This window comes from Panulirus ornatus, chromosome 8 (assembly GCF_036320965.1).
Source record: "Panulirus ornatus isolate Po-2019 chromosome 8, ASM3632096v1, whole genome shotgun sequence".
In the NCBI taxonomy this organism is placed as follows: domain Eukaryota; kingdom Metazoa; phylum Arthropoda; class Malacostraca; order Decapoda; family Palinuridae; genus Panulirus; species Panulirus ornatus.
The window spans coordinates 5,061,651-5,083,683 of NC_092231.1; the positions used below are offsets into that span (position 1 = coordinate 5,061,651).

The 22,033-nt window shown below is 40.1% G+C and overlaps 1 long non-coding RNA gene across 1 annotated transcript; it reads right to left on the bottom strand.

The window, feature by feature from the left end:
* Positions 1 to 913: 913 nt before the first annotated feature.
* LOC139749764 (uncharacterized) lies at positions 914 to 16,018 on the bottom strand. Its single transcript, XR_011713034.1, has 2 exons — positions 15,332 to 16,018; positions 914 to 12,423 (listed from the first exon to the last, which is right to left on the bottom strand). It is a non-coding gene; the product is annotated as an uncharacterized lncRNA (long non-coding RNA).
* Positions 16,019 to 22,033: the final 6,015 nt, after the last annotated feature.

Consider the following 22,033-nt stretch of genomic DNA (forward strand, 5'->3'; position numbering starts at 1 on the left):
CATGCCAACCAATACATAGTTCTCACAGTGACAACCTAGGTATTTGATAGGGTGTTACATTTATAGTAGGTAACATAAAGTGATAATACAATATATCAATCAAAATTATATGAAAAGTGTCTACTGAAGCCTTTAAGATCATGACGAATATATCCGAACACAAAGCCATTCCATTGTTCTGATTTTTTCACTGAACCTCTTGAGATGCAGCAAGGTGTTGAGGAAGATATAGACAACCACAGGACACCAGCAGTACCACCACCTGAATGCTGAACTGCTCTTGGTGTATTAACATTTATTTCATTTTTTTAACAATCAAAATTATGTAATTGTGTATACATGTTTAATGATGACCCTGAGTGCCAGGAAATATGCAGATGCCCAAAATATCTGCCACCCACCAATACTGTACATACAAGAGACCATATTTATAAATTTTTAGGCAGGTTATGTTACTGGTAAAAATACTTTTGGATATTATTATTATTATAAACTGTAACTTGAAATCCTGCCTGATGCAGTGTGCTTAGTTACCTATACTTGATGGCTGACAATGAATGCTCTTTTAGATACAGTATCTTGAGTTAAAGGCAACTACACATGACCATTCTAGTGTACCAAACCAATGTCTTCCTTATTTTGTTAGCAGTCACGTGTAAATCAAATAGGCTATATTTTTTCTAGTGTTACTGCAGAAAATATATGTTGCCACTCTCAATAACGACATGCTAAAGCTGGGAATTGCTATTTGCATTATGCCATTTATACTATCTATCACCACCTCCATTCAACTCCTCTTTTTAGCATTTTCACAAGGTTCCCCCCTCTCTCTCCCCTTTCATATGCAGTCTCACTCATTGAGCTCTCTTACTTTCATTGAATTTTTTCTCATATTTGTGTATGACTTAGTTGATATATATATATATATATATATATATATATATATATATATATATATATATATATATATATATATATATATAAAATCTTTTTTTAGCATTCCTAAATATGTATATAGAAACTTCTGTTATTGTTCTAAGAGAATAAAGTCACTACAATTGTTATTACTTTTTGTATCCTTTATAACCTAAAGCACAAACTCCAGAACACCATCTTGCCTCATCACTTGGTAAACATGGATTTGGCATGGTCTAGGAAATAACTTCCCACGTGTTGTAGAAGGTGACTAAAGGGGATGGGAGCGAGCAGCTAGAAACCCTCCCCTCCTTGTATTTTAACTTTCTAAAAGAGGAAACAGAAGGAGTCAAGCGGGGAGCGCTTATCCTCCTCGAAGGCTCAGACTGGGTTGTCTAAATGTGTGTGGATGTAACCAAGATGAGAAAAAAGGAAAGATAGGTAGTATGTTCGAGGAAAGGAACCTGGATGTTTTGGCTCTGACTGAAACAAAGCTCAAGGGTAAAGGGGAAGAGTGGTTTGGGAGTAAAGTCAGGGGTTGGTGAGAGGACAAGAGCAAGGGAAGGAGTAGCACTACTCCTGAAACAGGAGTAATGCTACTCCTGGATTACATGTTAATTGATAGCCACGTGAAAGAGAGACTTTTGGATGTTAATGTGCTGAGAGGTGCATCTGGAGGGATGTCTGATCATTATCTCTAGCTGTCATGTATAATGCACAGAAACCAAAGCTCCCTTTCCACATCCAGGCCACACAGAACTTTCCATGGTTTACCCCAGACACTTCACATGCCCTGGTTCAATCCATTGACAGCACGTCGACCACGGTACACCACATCGTTCCAATTCACTCTATTCCTTGCACACCTTTCACCCTCCAGCATGTTTAGGCCCCGATCAAAATCTCTTTCACTCCATCTTTCCATCTCCAATTTGGTCTCCCACTTCCCTTCATTCCCTCCACCTCTACACATATATCCTCTTGGTCAATCTTTCCTCACTCATTCTCTCCATGTGACCAAACCATTTCAAAACACCCTCTTCTGCTCTCTCAACCACACTCTTTTTATTTCCACACATCTCTCTTACCCTAGTATTACTTACTTGATCAAACCACCTCACACCACATATTGTCCTCAAACATCTCATTTCCAGCACATCCACCCTCCTCCACACAACTCTATATATAGCCCATGCCTCGCAACCATATAACATTGTTGGAACCACAATTCCTTCAAACATACCCATTTTTGCTTTCCGAGATAATGTTAGCAACTTCCACATATTCTTCAATGCTCCCTGAACTTTCGCCTCCTCCCCCACCCTATGATTCACTTCCACTTCCATGGTTCCATCCGCTGCCAAATCCACTCCCAGGTATCTAAAACACTTCACTTCCTCCAGTTTTTCTCCATTCAAACTTAGCTCCCAATTGACTTGTCCCTCAACCCTACTGTACCTAATAACCTTGCTCTTATTCACATTTACTCTCAGCTTTCTTCTTTCACACACTTTACCACTTCACCAGCTTCCGCAGTTTCTCAAACGAATCAGCCACCAGCACTGTATCATCAGCGAACAACAACTGACTCACTTGCCAAGCTCTCTCATCCACAACAATGTAAATATATTTATTTTATTTATTTATTTTGCTTTGTCGCTGTCTCCCGCATTAGCGAAGTAGCGCAAGGAAACAGACAAAAGAATGGCCCAACCCACCCACATACACATGTATATACATAAACGTCCACACACGCAAATATATATACCTAAACATCTCAATGTACACGTATATATACACACACAGACATATACATATATACACGTGTACATAATTCATAGTCTGCCTTTATTTATTCCCATCGCCACCTCGCCACACATGGAATAACAACCCCCTCCCCCCTCATGTGTGCGAGGTAGCGCTAGGAAAAGACAAAAAAGGCCCCATTCATTCACACTCAGTCTCTAGCTGTCATGTAATAATGCACTGAAACCACAGTGCATATATATATATATATATATATATATATATATATATATATATATATATATATATAAAGCAAGAGTTTTGGAAAGAGGGGCAAGTATGAAGTCTGTTGTGGATGAGAGAGCTTGGGAAGTGAGTCAGTTGTTGTTCGCTGATGATACAGCGCTGGTGGCTGATTCATGTGAGAAACTGCAGAAGCTGGTGACTGAGTTTGGTAAAGTGTGTGAAAGAAGAAAGTTAAGAGTAAATGTGAATAAGAGCAAGGTTATTAGGTACAGTAGGGTTGAGGGTCAAGTCAATTGGGAGGTAAGTTTGAATGGAGAAAAACTGGAGGAAGTAAAGTGTTTTAGATATCTGGGAGTGGAGCTGGCAGCGGATGGAACCATGAAAGCGGAAGTGGATCATAGGGTGGGGGAGGGGGCGAAAATCCTGGGAGCCTTGAAGAATGTGTGGAAGTCGAGAACATTATCTCGGAAAGCAAAAATGGGTATGTTTGAAGGAATAGTGGTTCCAACAATGTTGTATGGTTGCGAGGCGTGGGCTATGGATAAAGTTGTGTGCAGGAGGGTGGATGTGCTGGAAATGAGATGTTTGAGGACAATGTGTGGTGTGAGGTGGTTTGATCGAGTAAGTAACGTAAGGGTAAGAGAGATGTGTGGAAATAAAAAGAGCGTGGTTGAGAGAGCAGAAGAGGGTGTTTTGAAATGGTTTGGGCACATGGAGAGAATGAGTGAGGAAAGATTGACCAAGAGGATATATGTGTCGGAGGTGGAGGGAACGAGGAGAAGTGGGAGACCAAATTGGAGGTGGAGAGATGGAGTGAAAAAGATTTTGTGTGATCGGGGCCTGAACATGCAGGAGGGTGAAAGGAGGGCAAGGAATAGAGTGAATTGGATCGATGTGGTATACCGGGGTTGACGTGCTGTCAGTGGATTGAATCAGGGCATGTGAAGCGTCTGGGGTAAACCATGGAAAGCTGTGTAGGTGTGTATATTTGCGTGTGTGGACGTGTATGCATATACATGTGTATGGGGGTGGGTTGGGCCATTTCTTTCGTCTGTTTCTTTGTGCTACGTTGCAAACGCAGGAGACAGCGTATACATCTCAACGTATACATATATACACACAGACATATACATATATACACAGGTCCATAATTCATACAGTCTGCCTTGATTCATTCCCATCACCACCCCTACACACATAAAATGACAACCCCCTCCCCCTGTATGCACGCAAGGTAGCGCTAGGAAAAGACAACAAAGGCCACATTCATTCACACTCTGTCTCTAGCTGTCGTGTATAATGCACTGAAACCACAGCTCCCTTTCCACATCCAAGCCCCACGAAACTTTCCATGGTTTACCCCAGACGCTTCACATGCCCTGGTTCAATCCACTGACAGCATGTCGACCCCGGTATACCACATCATTCCAATTCACTCTATTCCTTGCACGCCTTTCACCCTCCTCCAATTTCAGGCCACGATCACTCAAAATATTTTTCACTCCATCTTCCACCTCTGACACATATATCATCTTTGTCAATCTTTCCTCACTCATTCTCTCCATGTGCCCAAACCATTTCAAAACACCCTCTTCTGCTCTCTCAACCACACTCTTTTTATTACCACACATCTATCTTATCCTTTCATTACTTACTCGATCAAGCCACCTCACACCACATATTGTTCTCAAACATCTCATTTCCAACACATCCACCCTCGCAACCATATAACATATAACATTGTTGGAACCACTATTCCTTCAAACATACCCATTTTGCTTTCAGAGATAATGCTCTCACCTTCCACACATTTTTCAACGCTCCCAGAACTTTCGCCCCCTCCCCCACTCTGTGACTCACTTCCACTTCCATGGTTCCATCCGCTGCCAAATCCACTCCCAGATATCTGAAACACTTCACTTCCTCCAGTTTTTCTCCATTCAAAGTTACACCTCCCAATTGACTTGTCCCTCAACCCTACTGTACCAAATAGCCTTACTCTTATTCACATTTACTCTCAGCTTTCTTCTTTCACACACTTTACCACACTAAGTCACCAACTTCTGCAGTTTCTCACCCGAATCAGCCACCAGCACAGTATCATCAGCGAACAACAACTGACTCACTTCCCTAGCCCTCTCATCCACAACAGACTGCATACTTGCCCCTCTCCAAAACTCTTGTATTCACCTCCCTAACAACCCCATCCACAAACAAACTGAACAACCATGGAGACATCACGCACCCCTGCCACAAACCAACATTCACTGAGAACCAATCACTTTCCTCTCTTCCTACTCGTACACATGCCTTACATCCTCGATAAAAACTTTTCACTGCTTCTAGCAATTTGCCTCCCACACCATATATTCTTAATACCTTCCACACAGCATCTCTATCAACTCTATCATATGCCTTCTCCAGATCCATTAATGCTACATACAAATCCATTTGTTTTTCTAAATATTTCCCACATACATTCTTCAAAGCAAACACCTGATCCACACATCCTCTAACACTTCTGAAACCACACTGCTCTTCCCCAATCTGATGCTCTGTACATGCCTTCACCCTGTTAATCAATACCCTCCCATATAATTTCCCAGGAATACTCAAAAAAACTTATACCTCTGTAAATTGAACACTCACCTTTATCCCCCTTTGCCTTTGTACAATGGCACTATGCATGCATTCTGCCAATCCTCAGGCACTTCACCATGAGCCATACATATATTAAATAAACTTGCTAACCAGTCAACAACACAGTCACCCCCTTTTTAATAAATTCCACTGCAATACCATCCAAACCCGCCGCCTTCCCGGCTTTCATCTTCCGCAAAGCTTTCAATGCCTCTTCTCTGTTTACCAAATCATTCTCCCTGACCCTCTCACTTTACACCACCTTGACCAAAACACCCTATATCTGCCACTCTGTCACCTAAAATATTCAACAAACCTTCAAAATACTCACTCCATCTCCTCACATCACCACTATTTGTTATTACCTCCCCATTAGCCCCCTTCACTCAATGTTCCCATTTGTTCTCTTGTCCTACGCACTTTATTTATCTCCTTCGAAAACACCCTATATCTGCCACTCTATCATCTAAAATATTCAACAAACCTTCAAAATACTCACTCCATCTCTTTCTCACATCACCACTTCTTGTTATTACCTCCCCATTAGCCCCCTTCACCAATGTTCCCATTTGTTCTCTTGTCCTCCGCACTTTATTTATCTCCTTCCAAAACATCTTTTTATTCTCCCTAAAATTTAATGATACTCTCTCACCCAAACTCTCATTTGCCCTCTTTTTCACCTCTTGCACCTTTCTCTTGACCTCCTGCCTTTTTCTTTTATACATCTCCCACTCATTTCCCTGCAAAAATCATTCAAATGCCTCTTTTCTCTTTCACTAATAATCTTACTTCTTCATCCCACCACTCACTACCCTTTCTAATCTGCCCATCTCCCATGCCATAAGCATCTTTTGCACAAGCCATCACTGCTTCCCTAAATACAGCCCATTCCTCCCCTACTCCCCTTACGTCCTTTGCTGTCACCTTTTTCCATTCTGTACTCAGTCTCTCCTGGTACTTCCTCACATAAGTCTCCTTCCCAAGCTCACTTACTCTCACCACTTCATCCCAACATTCTCTCTTCTTTTCTGAAAACCTTTACAAATCTTCACCTTCGCCTCCACAAGATAATGATCAGACATCCCTCCAGTTGCACCTCTCAGCACATTAACATCCAAAAGTCTCTCTTTCACGTGCCTATCAATTAACACGTAATCCAATAACGCTCTCTGGCCATCTCTCCTACTTACATACGTACACTTACCTATATCTCTCTTTTTAAACCAGGTATTCCCAATTACCAGTCCTTTTTCAGCACACAAATCTACAAGCTCTTCACCATTTCCATTTACAATACTGAACACCCCATGTACACCGATCATTCCCTCAACTGCCACAATACTCACCTTTGCATTCAAATCACCCATCAGACTGTAACCCAGTCTTGTGCATCAAAACTGCTAACACACTCACTTAGCTGCTCCCAAAACACTTGCCTCTCATGATCTTTCTTCTCATGAAACCCTTCTATACTTCAATAGGTATAGGTATTATAGGGATATTTTTTTGCCCAAAAAAACTTTTTGTCTTGAGCATGAAATATGTCATAAAGTATTCTACACTTCAAATAATCACAGGAAATATCTCGTAATACTTCCCCAAGCTGACACATGCCCAAAAAATACAAACCGAATGATTACAAAATCTTCTAAAAGTATAACAATTAATAACTTAATTACAGGCTTCAATGTCTCCCAACATATATTTCAACCACATATTCAAATTCAGCATGAAAAATAATTGTTAAACTGAGCTTATCATACAAATTCATTTAGTGCAAATAAATACCAAAAATTGCAGGCAATAGTTCAGGGAATTTTTCTGCCCAAAAACTATGTTCTAAAATAAAATTATGACAATGAAATGCTTGTACACTTAAATAATCACAGTCAATATCTCATAATACTCCCCCAAGCTGACATATATCCAGTAAACACACACCAAATTATCAGAAAATCTTCTGAAAGAGTTACAATTATCACAATTACATCCCTTAATGCTCCAGCAATTATCTATTCCACAGATTTGAATCTAGCATTAAAAATAGCCATTATACTGAGCTTTTCAACTAATTAATTTCTTTCAAAACAATACTAAAAATTACAGCTAATAGTTCAGGGAATGGTTTTGCTAATAAAAATTTTGCTTTAAGATTGATATGACATAATGAAATGCTTCTATACTTCACAGAAAATATCTCAATACTTCCCTAAGCTGACATATACCCAAGAAGAAATACAAACTAAATGATTACAAAATCTTCTTAAAGTGTAAGAGTTAATTACAAGCTTCAATGTCTCCCAACATATATTTCAACCACACATTCCAATTCAGCATGAAATATAATCGATATACTGAGCTCTTCAAATAAATTTACTTCCTTCAAAAAACAACAAAAATTACATGTAATAGTTCAGGAATTTTTTTTACCCAAAAACCTTTTGATTTTAAAATCAAAAAATGACATAGGGAAACGCTTCTACACTTCAAATAATCGCAGGAAATATTTCATAATGTTTCCTTAAGCAGACATATAACCAATAAACACAAACCAATTGATAAAAAACTTCTAAAAGTGTAACAATTAATTAATTAATTACAGGCCTTAATAACTCCCAACAATTATTTAATCAACAAATTTGGATATAGCATGAAAAATAGTCCTCATGCTAAAGTTTTTAAGAAAATCTAATCTACTGAAAAAAATACCAAAAACTACAGGGAAGTTTTTTGCCCAAAAACCTTTTCGTTTTCAACTTAAATTGTAACATAATGAAAAGATTCCATACTTGAAATAATCAGAGAAAATATAATGCTTCCCAAAGCTGACATATACTCAATAAACATGAACCAAATAATACTACATCTTCTAAAACAGTAACAATTAAATACAAAATTACAGATTTTCACCTCCTTCAATGTACATTTAAACCCCATATTCGAATTCAGCATGAAATATAGTCGTTGCTGAGATTTTCAAACAAATCTACAAGGTTAAAAAAAAATATTACAGGTTTTTGTCCCCCCAAAAAAAATTTGCTTTAAAATTGAAATATAAAAATGAAACCCTTCTACACCTCAATAATCACAAAAACCTTTTCTCTTTAAAAGTGAATCATAATATAATGAAAAGATTCTATTCATTTTTTTTATTCTGCCTTGTCGCTGTCTCCCGATTTAGCGAGGTAGCGCAAGGAAACAGACGAAAGAATGGCCCAACCCACCCACATACACATGTATATACATACACGTCCACACACGCAAATATACATACCTATACATCTCAATGTATACATATATATACACTCACAGATATATACATATATACATATGTACATAATTCATACTGTCTGCCTTTATTCATTCCCATTGCCACCCCGCCACACATGGAATAACAACCCCCTCCCCCCTCATGTGTACGAGATAGCGCTAGGAAAAAACAACAAAGGCCCCATTCATTCACACTCAGTCTCTAGCTGTCATGTAATAATGCACCGAAAACACAGCTATCTTTCCACATCCAGGCCCCACAGAACTTTCCATGGTTTACCCCAGACGCTTCACATGCCCTGGTTCAATCCATTGACAGCACGTCAACCCCGGTATACCACATCGTTCCAATTCACTCTATTCCTTGCACGCCTTTCACCCTCCTGCATGTTCAGGCCCCGATCACTCAAAATCTTTTTCACTCCATCTTTCCACCTCCAATTTGGTCTCCCACTTCTCCTCGTTCCTTCCACCTCTGACACATATATCCTCTTGGTCAATCTTTCCTCACTCATTCTCTCCATGTGACCAAACCATTTCAAAACACCCTCTTCTGCTCTCTCAACCACACTCTTTTTATTACCACACATCTCTCTTACCCTTATCCCTGGGGATAGGGGAGAAAGAATACTTCCCAAGTATTCCTCACGTGTCGCAGAAGGCGACTAAAGGGGACGGGAGCGGGGGGCTAGAAATCCTCCCCTCCTTGTATTTCAACTTTCTAAATGGGGAAACAGAAAAGATTCTATACTTGAAATAATCAGCACAAATATCTCAAAAAGCTTCCCAAAGCTGAAATATACTCAATAAATATGAACCAAATAATACTACATCTTGTAAAACAGATAAAACCTAACTACATATTTTAATGTCCTCCAACATACATTCAAACCCCATTTTCGAATGCAGCATGAAAAAAGTCGTTATATTGAGCTTTTCAAATAAATCTACTTCTTTAAAAAAAATACCAAAAATACAGATATCTTTTGCCCAAAAAACATTTTGTTTTAAAAATGAAATATGACAAAATGAAACGCTTCTATACTTCAAATAATCACAGAAAATATCTTATAATGCATCCCCAAGCTGACATATACCTAGAAAATACCAACAGAATGATTACAAAATCTTCTAAGTGTACCAGTTAATTACTTAATTACAGGCTTTAATGTCTCCCAATATATATTTGAACCACACATTTGATTTCAGCATGAAAAATATTAGTTATACTGAGCTTTTCATACAAATTCATTATGGATATTTTTTGCCCAAAAAACTTTTTGTTTTAAAAATGAAATGTGTCATAATGAAATGCATCTACACTTCAAATAATCACAGAAAATATCTGATAATACTTCCCCAAGCTGACATATATCCAGAAAACACCAACAGAATGATTACAAAATCTTCTAAAAGTGTACCAGTTAATTACTTAATTACAGGCTTTAATGTCTCCCAATATATATTTGAACCACACATTCTATTTCTGCATGAAAAATAATTATTATACTGAGCTTTTCATACAAATTTATTTCCTTCAAAAAATACCAAAAATTATAGGGAGTTTTTTGCCAAAAAATTCTCTTTCTTTTAAAAATGAAATATAACGGAAAGCTTCTACACTTCAAATAATCACAGAAAATATTTCATAATACTTCCCCAAGCTGACATATACCCAGAAACTACATACCAAATTATCAATCAAAAAACCTTCTAAAAGTGTAACAATTAATCACTTGATTACAGCCCTTAATGTTGCCCAACAATTACTTATTCCATAGATTCGAATACAGCATGAAATACAGTCCTCATGCTGAAGTTTTTAAGAAAATCTATTCTGAAAAAAATACCAAAAAACTGCAGGTAATAGTTAAGGGAATCTTTTTTGGCCAAAAATCTTTTTCTTTTAAAATTGAAATATATCATAATGAAAAGATTCTATACTTGAAAAAATGAGAAAATATCTCATAATGCTTCCCAAATATTACATATTTAATAAATATGAATGAAATAATACTATATCTTTTAAAACAGTAATCAAATACATAATTACAGATCTTAATGTCCTCCAACATACATTTATACCCCATACTCAAAATCAGCATCAAAAATAGTCGTCATACTGAGCTTTTCAAACAACTCTACTTTAACAGTGAAATGAAAAAGTGCCTGATGTCTAAAAGAGTAGCTCATAAGAAACTCAGAGAATCTAATGACTAACACACTAGAATAAGTTATGTGCATTCACACAGAAAGTAAGAGAATTACATGCGAAAGTAAATGTCAAATCGAAGCATATATTGCAGAAAATAGCAAAAGAAACCCTAAGTAGCCTTACAATTATGTTAAAAGTAAGTGGGTCATTACCCAGTCAATAGGTCCATCAATTACAGAAAAAATGGTGACTTGGTTCAAGACAACGAAACCATGGCAAAAATATTTAATGACTTTTCTAATTCAAATTCATGATCGAAAACACAATCCCTGTCCCGAATCTAGTTTCACTGATGAGAGAGGGGAATATTCTTCAACAAAATGATACAAAAGCTATGATAATTTCTCTAATATACAGAATTAAAATAAGCAACAAGCCCTAATAAGTTTTATCAGAAAACAATGAAAGAAGCGAAAGATGAGATATATAAAACCTTGATTGCCCTTCTCAATAAGTCACTTGCTAAGGGTAAAGTTCCAGATGGACTTACGTTTGCCAATGTAACATACGTTACCGCCCAGAAATTATCTTCCAATTAGTTTAACATTTGTAGTTGGAAAACTTACGGAAACCATCATTCAATTCAGAACTGTAAACCATCTACAGGATCACCACTTAATAAATGATTCTCAGCATGACTTCTACCAAAATAGTTCATCTGCAAAATCTACATTACTTCTTTTATGATATAATCAATATGTAAGAGGAAAGTAAAGCAGATGACATTATCCATATAGACTTATGAAAAGCCTTTGATAAGGTTCTGCATCAAAGATTACTGGCAAAAACTAAATCACATGGCATTGATGAGTTGTGCTTCATCAAATAGGAAATTAGTTAAATGGCAGTAAAAAACAGTAGTGGTTAATGGTTAAGTCTCAGAATGGTTAGATATAACAAGCAGATTGCTACAAGAATCAGTCTTAGGACCCGTTCTCTTTCTCATAAACGTTAATGATATTGATAACAGACTGCATTTCAAGACATCAAAATTTGCTGATGATACGAAGCGAGAAAATGAATCTTCAAATGTTCTTGAATGTCTTCAGCTTCAAAATATCATAAACAAACTGATGAACTGGGCTCAAAAGTGGCAAATGAATTCCAATATCGATATGTGCAAAGTTTTACATATCTGTAATAAAAATGAAAAGGCATGCTACAGTATGAATGTGCTGAACTGCAAAAGATAAATGAGCAAAAACCCTTGGGTGTAATAATCTCTAGTGACTTAAAACCAAGCAAACAATGCACAGAAGCAGTGACAAGAGCAAATTTAATTCATGGTCATGGGCAAAGCCATTGAACTAAAGTCCTGGGAAATCATCCTTACTCTTTCCATTTCATTGGTTCATCATCTTGGATATTTTGCTCAGTTTTGGTCACCCTACCTGGAAAACAGAGACAGAATGGAAACAATACAGCATCAAGCTAACAAGGTGATTACCGGACTGAGAAACAAATCCTAGGAGATCAGATTAAATGACTTGAATCTACGTAGCTTAGTAAAGAAAAGGTCAAGAGGTGATCTAATAAGAGTAATCAAAATGATCAAAGGCTTTGATGATCCTGATCTATCAAATTTTGTAAGACTTAATTTGTCTGATTTTACTCTAACAGATACAAACGCATAAGCAAATGATTTACCTTAAATGAGGCAAAATACTTTTTCTTCAACAGGATTGATAACTTATGGGAAGAATTGTCAATTAGAGTGGTTGAAAGTAGTACTATAAATACATTTAAGAAAGGACTTAATACCTCACTTTCAAAACCATGATTTTCATTGTTTGCACCTCCCCAGTCAATATGAAAAATTGCAGGTTATTATCTTTGAATAATCTGTATGCCATCTAACTTTCACCACACTACTCTGTGAGTTTCTGATTATTATTACTTTATAATTATACTTTGTCGCTGTCTCCTGCATTAGCAAGGTAGCGCAAAAAACAGACAAAAGAATGGCCCAACCCACCCACATACACACGTATATACATGGGCATTGGGGAGAAAGAATACTTGCCATACATTGCCTGCGTGTCGTAGAAGGCGACTAACGGGGACGGGAGCGGGAGGCTAGAAACCCTCCCCACCTTGTATTCTAACTTTCTAAAAGGGGAAACATAAGAGTTTCTGATATCCTCGACAATCATAAACAGCCTCTAAAGGACCCAGTGGTCTGTTACTGTTTGAATTCCTTTGTATGACATAATCTTGGAAGTTCACCATGCAGTAGGTGTAGAGAAAGAAGACCAGACTACTGCTCAGCCCAACATAATTTGTAAACTTTCAAATAACCTTCCCATCAACCCAATTTGTAAACTCACAAACAACCTTCCCATCAACCTCATCTTTATTATCACCCTCAACAAATGCTTTGGTGGAGAGGACGGTCACCTAACAGGATGGCAGCATCCCATGAGGAAATGCTAAAAAAAGAAAGTTAATATTTGCTCTAACCAATCTTTCTGTCTCATGCTCAACCTCATCCACAATATCATACAATATTGTCACTCTTAACCACATCAAGTTGAAACAAAACATATGTATAAAGAGAAGCTCAGACAACTGCTTATCCTAACAAATTCTTTAAACTAACCTATCCATACCCACAACCCTTCTATCAACCATTAGGTTTAGAGTGGCTTGAACTGCTTTTTTCAAGCACTGTTCTGTGCAGTACCATTATCCTGTCTTCTCTGATGCTGGTATGAATTACTGTAGCTGAATGAAATCTATGGGAAGCTTCTGGGTGAGGTTAGGTGAAGCAGTTGTCTTAACTTCCCTCTACATTCTTTTCATATATGGCAACTTGTGAGGATGAAGCTGAGAGTCTGTGGGTTCATTTACAGTGAAAATGATGAATCTTGGTGTAGTACTGTCTTATAACATTATCATGTGGGGTGCCACTGTCCTCAGTGGCAAAGGCACCAATTAAGGTTATGGGTGAAGTTAAGGATAAGGTAGGCCATCACTGATGTGTATATACCACTCTTCTGTGTCCTCTAGGGTGCCACTAACATATTCATGCCGGTGCCCTCTGGGGTGCCACTAGCATATTTATGCCAGAGTCCTTTTGGGGTGCCACTAGCATATTCATGCCAGAGTCCTCTCGAGTACCACTACCTTATTCATGCCAATGTCCTCTGGGGTGCCACTTGCATATTCACGCCAGTGTCCTATGGGGTGCCACATGCATATTCATGCCAGTGTCCTCTGGGGTACCACTAGCACATTCATGCTAGTATCCTCTACGGTACTACTAGCATATTCATGCCAGTGTCCTCTGGGGTACCACTAGCACATTCATGCTAGTATCCTCTGGGGTACCACTAGCATATTCATGCCAGGGTCCTCTGGGGTACCACTAGCACATTCATGCTAGTATCCTCTGGGGTACCACTAGCATATTCATGCCAGTGTCCTCTGGGGTACCACTAGCATATTCATGCTAGTATCCTCTGGGGTACCACTAACATATTCATGCCAGTGTCCTCTGGGGTACCACTAGCATATTCATGCCAGTGTCCTCTGGGGTACCACTAGCATATTCATGCCAGTGTCCTCTGGAGTACTGCCAGCGATTGTTGAGGTTAATGTTGAATTTAAGAGAGACGTTAAGAAGATTGTGGGTTAGGCTGAGCATGAGTTTAGAGGTTACATTATGGTAGGAAGCTGGCTGGTCTTCTCCTTTGTGGCAGCTTGGCGAGGCAAAGTGAGTGACGTTTAGGGTGAAACTGATGCACAATACTGGGGGTGAGGTCCAGGGCAAGTGTGAGTATGAATGAGTTCGACGGTTCAATGAGGGTGAATAACTGCCTGAATTCTTATCTACCATTGTCCTTTGGGGAGCCGCTATCCTGAGAGATGACTATCCTCTGGGGCACCAACTGTTGAATTTTAAAGTTCAAATGAAGGGTGAGGTTGATGGAAAGGTCCTGAAAGAAACTGCATAAATTTAAACGCTACGCTAAGTTGAGCAGTTATCTGCCCCCCCCCCCCATCTCTCTCTCTCTCATCTGTGGCAGCTTAATGAGGTTGTGTGAAGATGAAGAGTAACTGTGTGGGTGAGGTTTTGTACGAATAGCAAGGTTCGGATAGGCTGTTCTGTCGGCCACCGCTGGCGATTGCACGCCACTGTCCTTTAGTCGGCGGTAATAGCACTTCGGCCCATTATCCCTACTCTACCTACTTCCATAGGGGCATGAAAACTAACTTAGATACCTAGAAAACTGGTTTCTATCAGGTGACTAACACCTATCTACAAATGTGCACAAAAGCGCCAGATATACAACATACCCGGGTCCTACAGGGTGCATGTCATGACCATGCTGACTCGTTTTAAGGCGCGGGAGGTCACTATTACACGGGAAGTCGAATGAGAGACGAGTTACAACGTAGCTCCCCAAACAAAGATCACAAACATATGGTGCTCGTTCAAGGTCAGGAGGACATCCACAGAATGGACGGATGAGAAGTCCACACAACAAAAGGCCATGTTTTGTCAGGAGGATGTAAACACTGTTACACCCGTCCAGGTGGCTCCGCCCGGCGGACAGTTTTACTACCAGTCAAGTCAAGGTCACTAGGGTTTCGTTCACATTCTGCGAGCACCCAGGAGACCCAGCAGGCGTCACTGATGACGAGGAGAGACACTTTTGACGGTGGCCGTGGACCGAGTCACGCAAGTTATGATGTACTCGTTAGTTCTACAGGATCTCTGCCATACAGGTCGGTTTCCTGCACCTGATTCTCAAGGGGAACGCTTCTTTTAAGCTTGAATAACCCCTTCCTTCCAGTACATCACAGGGATCTTCGAAACGCCCTTAGTTGAGGAACATAAATTACAATATTTTTTTTATGGGGACAAGTATTCATGACAAACAGAGGACAATAAATAAGCTACTGGAAATTAGTAAAGCAAAATTCGCAACAGAAATCACGTCTGATAACTTACAGTACATTAAAGCTATATTTCTACTCCCTGAAATTAAGAAAATGGCCCTATTTTTTTTTTTCACTTAAATCTCAAACGCTTGAGCCTCGCTCTGTGGCTATATATCATGTCAACAACAAACAGCCGGGATAAACTTTTCCTCAAGTACTTAAACTCATCTTCCATCTCGAGTGAGGACATCACATACAAGAAATGTGGACGGGGAAACACACGATATATATATATATATATATATATATATATATATATATATATATATATATATATATATATATATATATATATATATGAGGGGTAGCATGAATTCAAAGGGAGGAGATCATACATGTTAAACCTCCTACATTTATATAAAGGAATGAATGTCGCCTTGGAGGGGAAAGACGCGAATGGGTTGTCCTTTTTTCATGACTGTCAGAAGTTGTTTCACGTTATACCTCACAGAAGGGTGATAAACATGATCTACCTCCAGGATGGTATCAAGGAAGGAGTAACTTCATTGAAACGAAGGCTCCTCTCTCGAGAAAAGAGCAAATATTACATAATAGAGCTGCATTTCCCACACTTGATGCAAGTCATGAAATGATCCCCTTGAGGTGTATTACTGGGACAACTGCTCTCTGGTTTATGGAAATGACTTGATAAAAGGGAAATGAATCATATCTAAATACGTTTGCAGGAGATTCCAAATATAAATGAGGACCGAAACACCCCTGTGCAACCGTTTACAGCAAGACTTAGAAATTGTAAAGGGATCAGTAGAACAGCCATTGAATTCAACCCGAATTAGCGTCAAGCGATGAGGACAGGAGACGAAACCATGATTATCCTTCACAGAAAATCACATCTGAAGGATCGTGAGGAAGGTAAGGTGAACAAAGAGATTTCCAAGATGTCTGATCGACCCAAAAATTTACAAATGCACATCATGAACTTGGGCATTTGTCGTACATGAGGAGACACAAAGACCACTAAAGAAGGTCTGATAAAATAATGGTAAAGAGAACAATAACAACGAACGGTTTAATGAACCTAGGGCAACCATTCGGCCAAAGATACAGAGATAAAACAGATATGCGGATAGAATGAAGCTCAGAATTAAGAGGAGGGAATTATCGGGGGATATGAGAGTCATCTTGCTTCCAAGAACAGAGGAAAATAATTTGAGACAAGATCTGATGATGACCTTCCAATTTCTCGTTGGTCACGCTGAGGTTATAACATTGTCCTGTTCCTCGAAACAAAGAGAAATGTCGCAACTGGAAGACATTACAGTGTTTGTTGAGGGGAAAAACTAGGAAGGACGTGAGGTTACATTTCTCGAACAGCAAAAATGTAGGATACGTACACCAAACTAAATAGAGGCAGCAAATGTCTGTAGCGTAAGGAAATTCCAACGCTTACAGGTAAAAAAAAAAAAATAGTTGTTTAGCAATGGGGTCTCATGACTTTAAGTCCCTTTGCCCTCCCTTTCCTCCATGTAAACAAACAGTTAACCTCAGATAAGTCATACCACACACATTGTAACAGACCCACAACAGAAGAATGAACTTCAGCGGAGCCTGAGGAAGACGTAGCGCTACGTCACAGGCAAACACACTCACCAGGTCCAGTCACCGTCCACACAATCCCGGGACGGTTCAGCTTGAGGGAAATCCTGCAGAAAAACAACCATATTCTGAGAAGCTGCGGCGGATGTGAAGGCGGCCACCTCCATCCGAGGCTTTGAAGTGCGACCACCTCTGGCGCGATGAATTGGAAAAGCTCCGGTGTCTTAGCGTCTACATACGGTGAATGATAAATGCTGGAGATTTACGGTGAATTATACATAAAAAAGGGAAATATACCTAAGAACTATTTGCTGTTCCTGCATACAGCGACTACTAAGTCACAGTGAAATACCAGAATATAAGGCAAATTATGTATTCAAAAAATTGAACTGCTTAGTCACACTCAAATTCCAGAATATAAGGCAAATTATGTATTACAAAAAACACACCAATGGAGTTCCGTCGTCAACCAATTATAATTTTTTTTGCATGCATTTATGTTGATTAACTTGTCCAGAGGCGTGAAGACCAGAGAGTTTCAGACACGTTTAACATTCTTGAATATCATAAAGACGGTAGACGCAGACGGTTGGATGATACACTGTCTGGATGATGTAAAGGGTTAAATCATCTACTGTCTGGATGATGTAGAGGGTTGGATCATCCACTGTCTGGATGATGTAGAGGGTTAAATCATCTACTGTCTGGATGATGTAGAGGGATTGGATCATCCACTCTGGATGATGTAGAGGGGTTGGATCATCCACTCTGGATGATGTAGAGGCAGTGCATCATCCACTCTCTGGATGAGAGGCAAGCGCCGACTGGATGTCGACAAACCGCCCGTGCAGTGTTGCCGATCATGATCATGGTTCTGGCGAACAAAATAGGCTTTATTATCCTGACTCACGGGGTCGTGTTGTTGCAACCTGCTGGTGTGAAGCGAATCATCCTTCCTGGCCTATTGTCCTGCGCAAGAGAGAGAGAGAGAGAGAGAGAGAGAGAGAGAGAGAGAGAGAGAGAGAGAGAGAGAGAGAGAGAGAGAGAGAGAGAGTGTGTGTTAATCTAGCTCTCCTACCCTATCCAAGTTTCTAGGGTGGGAAAGCCTATCCCCCCCACAGGCCGCACCTCTGTTATAAACACTTCCCTGTCTTTCCTCACCGTAAATCTAGAACCTTCCTCCACCTATGTTGGTTAGGGAGGAGCTAGGACCTTCCTCCTCCTCCTCCTCTGTGTTGGTTAGGGAGGCGCTGCCGTTGCCGTGGCGCTTGTCTTTCCCATCGCCCGTGTCGACCTAGCGTCCACTTCTACTTGTCGTCTGGTCACGCAGTTTCCTTCTATCTCAGGGAACTGGACAGCCTCAACCTGGCCCCCCTGAAGACATAAGACGTCTTTTATTGTCAAATTGCACACATGATACAAAATGAAATTCTTTATGGCCAGAAGCTCAATTCAATGTTAAAAAGTATAAGAATATATAAAATGAAAATGATAAAATATCACATAAAGGACGTGAGCACGTTTTTGCTTTTCACACATTTTTTATGTCGTATATTGGGAGTTGGTGATGTTTGATAATGTAGATTGAATCATAATTTTCCTGATGAATCTCTCTCTGGTGATTAGCTATGAATACCTCCGGGAGCGTCAACGAATCTACGGTTCCATCATCTCTCTGACCTGACACTTCTGTAGCTCTCACTCGCATTGATGAAGCTGCTCTCTCTCTCTCTCTCTCTCTCTCTCTCTCTCTCTCTCTCTCTCTCTCTCTCTGGCTACGTCATGCAGCATCCGACAGGTCAAAACACCCCATACATGTAGCGAGAGTTGGCAACTTGAGTACTGGCGGACTCGATGTCTACTTCTTTCCTTCCACGGCTAGACTGCGGAAGTCTCTATCTCCTCGCCTTGTCCGAGGCTCCTATAAATCTGTCCTCTTATAAACCTGTCTTCCTTAAAAGATTCGGATCTACCATCAGGTCAAGAGCAAGTGACATTTTATTTCCAAGTGGGACAGACGTCTGTGAGGGTCCCAGGGCCCGTGATTGTTGCCTGTTCCTAAGAAAAAAAAATGGTATAACAACAGCCAACACAAATGAGTCACAGCTCCCGTGTCCTTGAGTGTGTTGTTTCTCTTCTGTGTTTCCCCAAGTGCCCAGTATCTCTGTACCCTCTAAGCGTTAGAGCATCTTATATATTAAATAAATCAAATTTTTCTCGGTGTTATGTATGAGAACTGATATCATGAAGTGCCCGCTTCGTGATATATATGGAGACTTTTCACAAGACTTTTGATGAAGTACTTCGCATGTAGGCTGGCTGGCCCTATTTGCTTCTACAGACACCAGTGAATCCCTAATTTCGAGCCAGCTGTGAGTCTTGCATCTATCATCACTACAGGACATAACCCCCATGTTGTCCTAAACACAATTACTCTCTCAACAGGGCATGAATCTCATTGGTCAATAGAGTATGTGATGACACCATTAACCGTAATAATAACTACGTCAACAACATTGGGAAATTTACCGTAGATTCTTCATGGCCGCAAAAGACAAATTACTCTCGAGTTATTTTGACGAGGAAGAGTGGCAACGAGAGAGAAAAACAATGACGGAGATTAGGTTTCCTGAAGATGACACCAAGTCTATTGTGGTTACACGATGTGTTTCACACCGTCAACACGAGGAATCGACGCTAAAAATAATGTTGATTGGTTGTTGCTTGTAGTAAAGATGATATGATACGTGGCTACAGCAGCAGGTGACTGGCTGTGGAGGGGCTGTGGAACAGCGTGGCTACCACACAATAGAAGGTGACTGGGTTGTGGAGGGGCTGTGGAACAGCGTGGTTACCACACAACAGAAGGTGGCTGGGTTGTGTAACAGCGTGTTAGCCACACAGCAGAGGGTGACTGGGTTGTGTAACAGCGTGGTAGCCACACAACAGAGGGTGAATGGGTTGTGGAACAGCGTGGCTACCACACAACAGAAGGTGACTGGGTTGTGGAACAGCCTGGTAGCCACACAGCAGCAGGTGACTGGGTTGTAGAACAGCGTGGCTACCACACAACAGAAGGTGACTGGGTTGTGGAACAGCGTGGAAGCCACACAGCAGCAGTTGGCTGGGCTGCGGATTAGAGCAGCGGAAATGAGTCCTATCTTGTCGTGTTCACTGGTTCCAAACGATTAAATTCTAGCGTCGCACTGAACGACCGGGAAAAATGTTATGTAGCCTCTCCGCGAACAGGAAATGACTCTATGAAAACACGCCATACGTTCCTTTGAAAAGTAGATATCTTTAGATTTAAATCATACGCTTTAGATAATTCACATCTACCTAAATGACGAATCATTCGTCCTATTCCCCACAACCATGGAGGTGTACATCAGTACTACCAGTGGCGTATCTAGGGTATGGCGGGTAGGGCAGGTTCTCTGGGCGCCACTTGAAGGGGGGCGCCACTCAACAAGGTTTGTTTTTTGACATACGCTACCAGACTGACATTTTTAACGTTTTTTTTTTTGGATAAAAAATAAACTCGCCTACTTTTCAACTATAGTAATATTTTGCTACTATCAGTTGCATTACCGCTTTTACGCTTTGATCAAATAGGTCTTTAAGTCTTGAAGAGTTTATATTAATTCAAGTTTGGCCTAACTCTTCAACAGTCTATAATTACACTGTATATATTTTTATATACATCTACTGTATGTACATTTGTAATCAAGCCAGGGGTGCAATTTCAGTGCCTGCCATAGGCGCTATTTCCCTTAGATACGCACCTGAGAACTACATATAGTCAGGCTGCAATTCCTGTTTACATTTTTATGGGAGTTAATTGTACACACGTTGGTTACGTTCCCCCTGCAGCCCCACAGGATAATAAAGGACCGAGACGTCCAGCTCCTTGGAGGGAAGTGGGGTTTGCCACCCGTATATTCAAATGAGAATCGGAGAGAAGTGCGCACTGAAGATATTCTCTGGTGGTGTTGACTGTTGGTACGATACGGTGAGGAATTAGGGTATAAGAGCTTAGTACTGAGGCGGATAGACACGAAGGGCGCCCCCTATGAGTGCAGAACAGTCTCTTGCCGAATCATATAATATGTAATTAGATATAGGTAATTGAAGTGGCTGTAACCGAGTTGTTTACATGATATGGCCCATAGCCTAGTCACTACGATAAGGCCCATACCCTAGTCACTTGGATAAGGCCTATAGCCTATTTTCAGTCGTGGGTCGACGACCATGAAAACCAGCAACACAAGAGACAGAAACACAATATCACGACGGCAATGGACGTGTGTTGTTGTATAATGTCAACTTTAGGTTGACTGACCCTCAAAATGAAGGGAGTCTTTACGTAGACTTATGCATCATCCATTTTCTGTTTCATGTTGACGAATGCGCGAGAGCGTTTGTGCTTTGAGGTGTTCCCGTCGCGTGACCCAGCGTACAGAGAGTGTATTCCTGCGTCGCTTCGTTATTCATCTC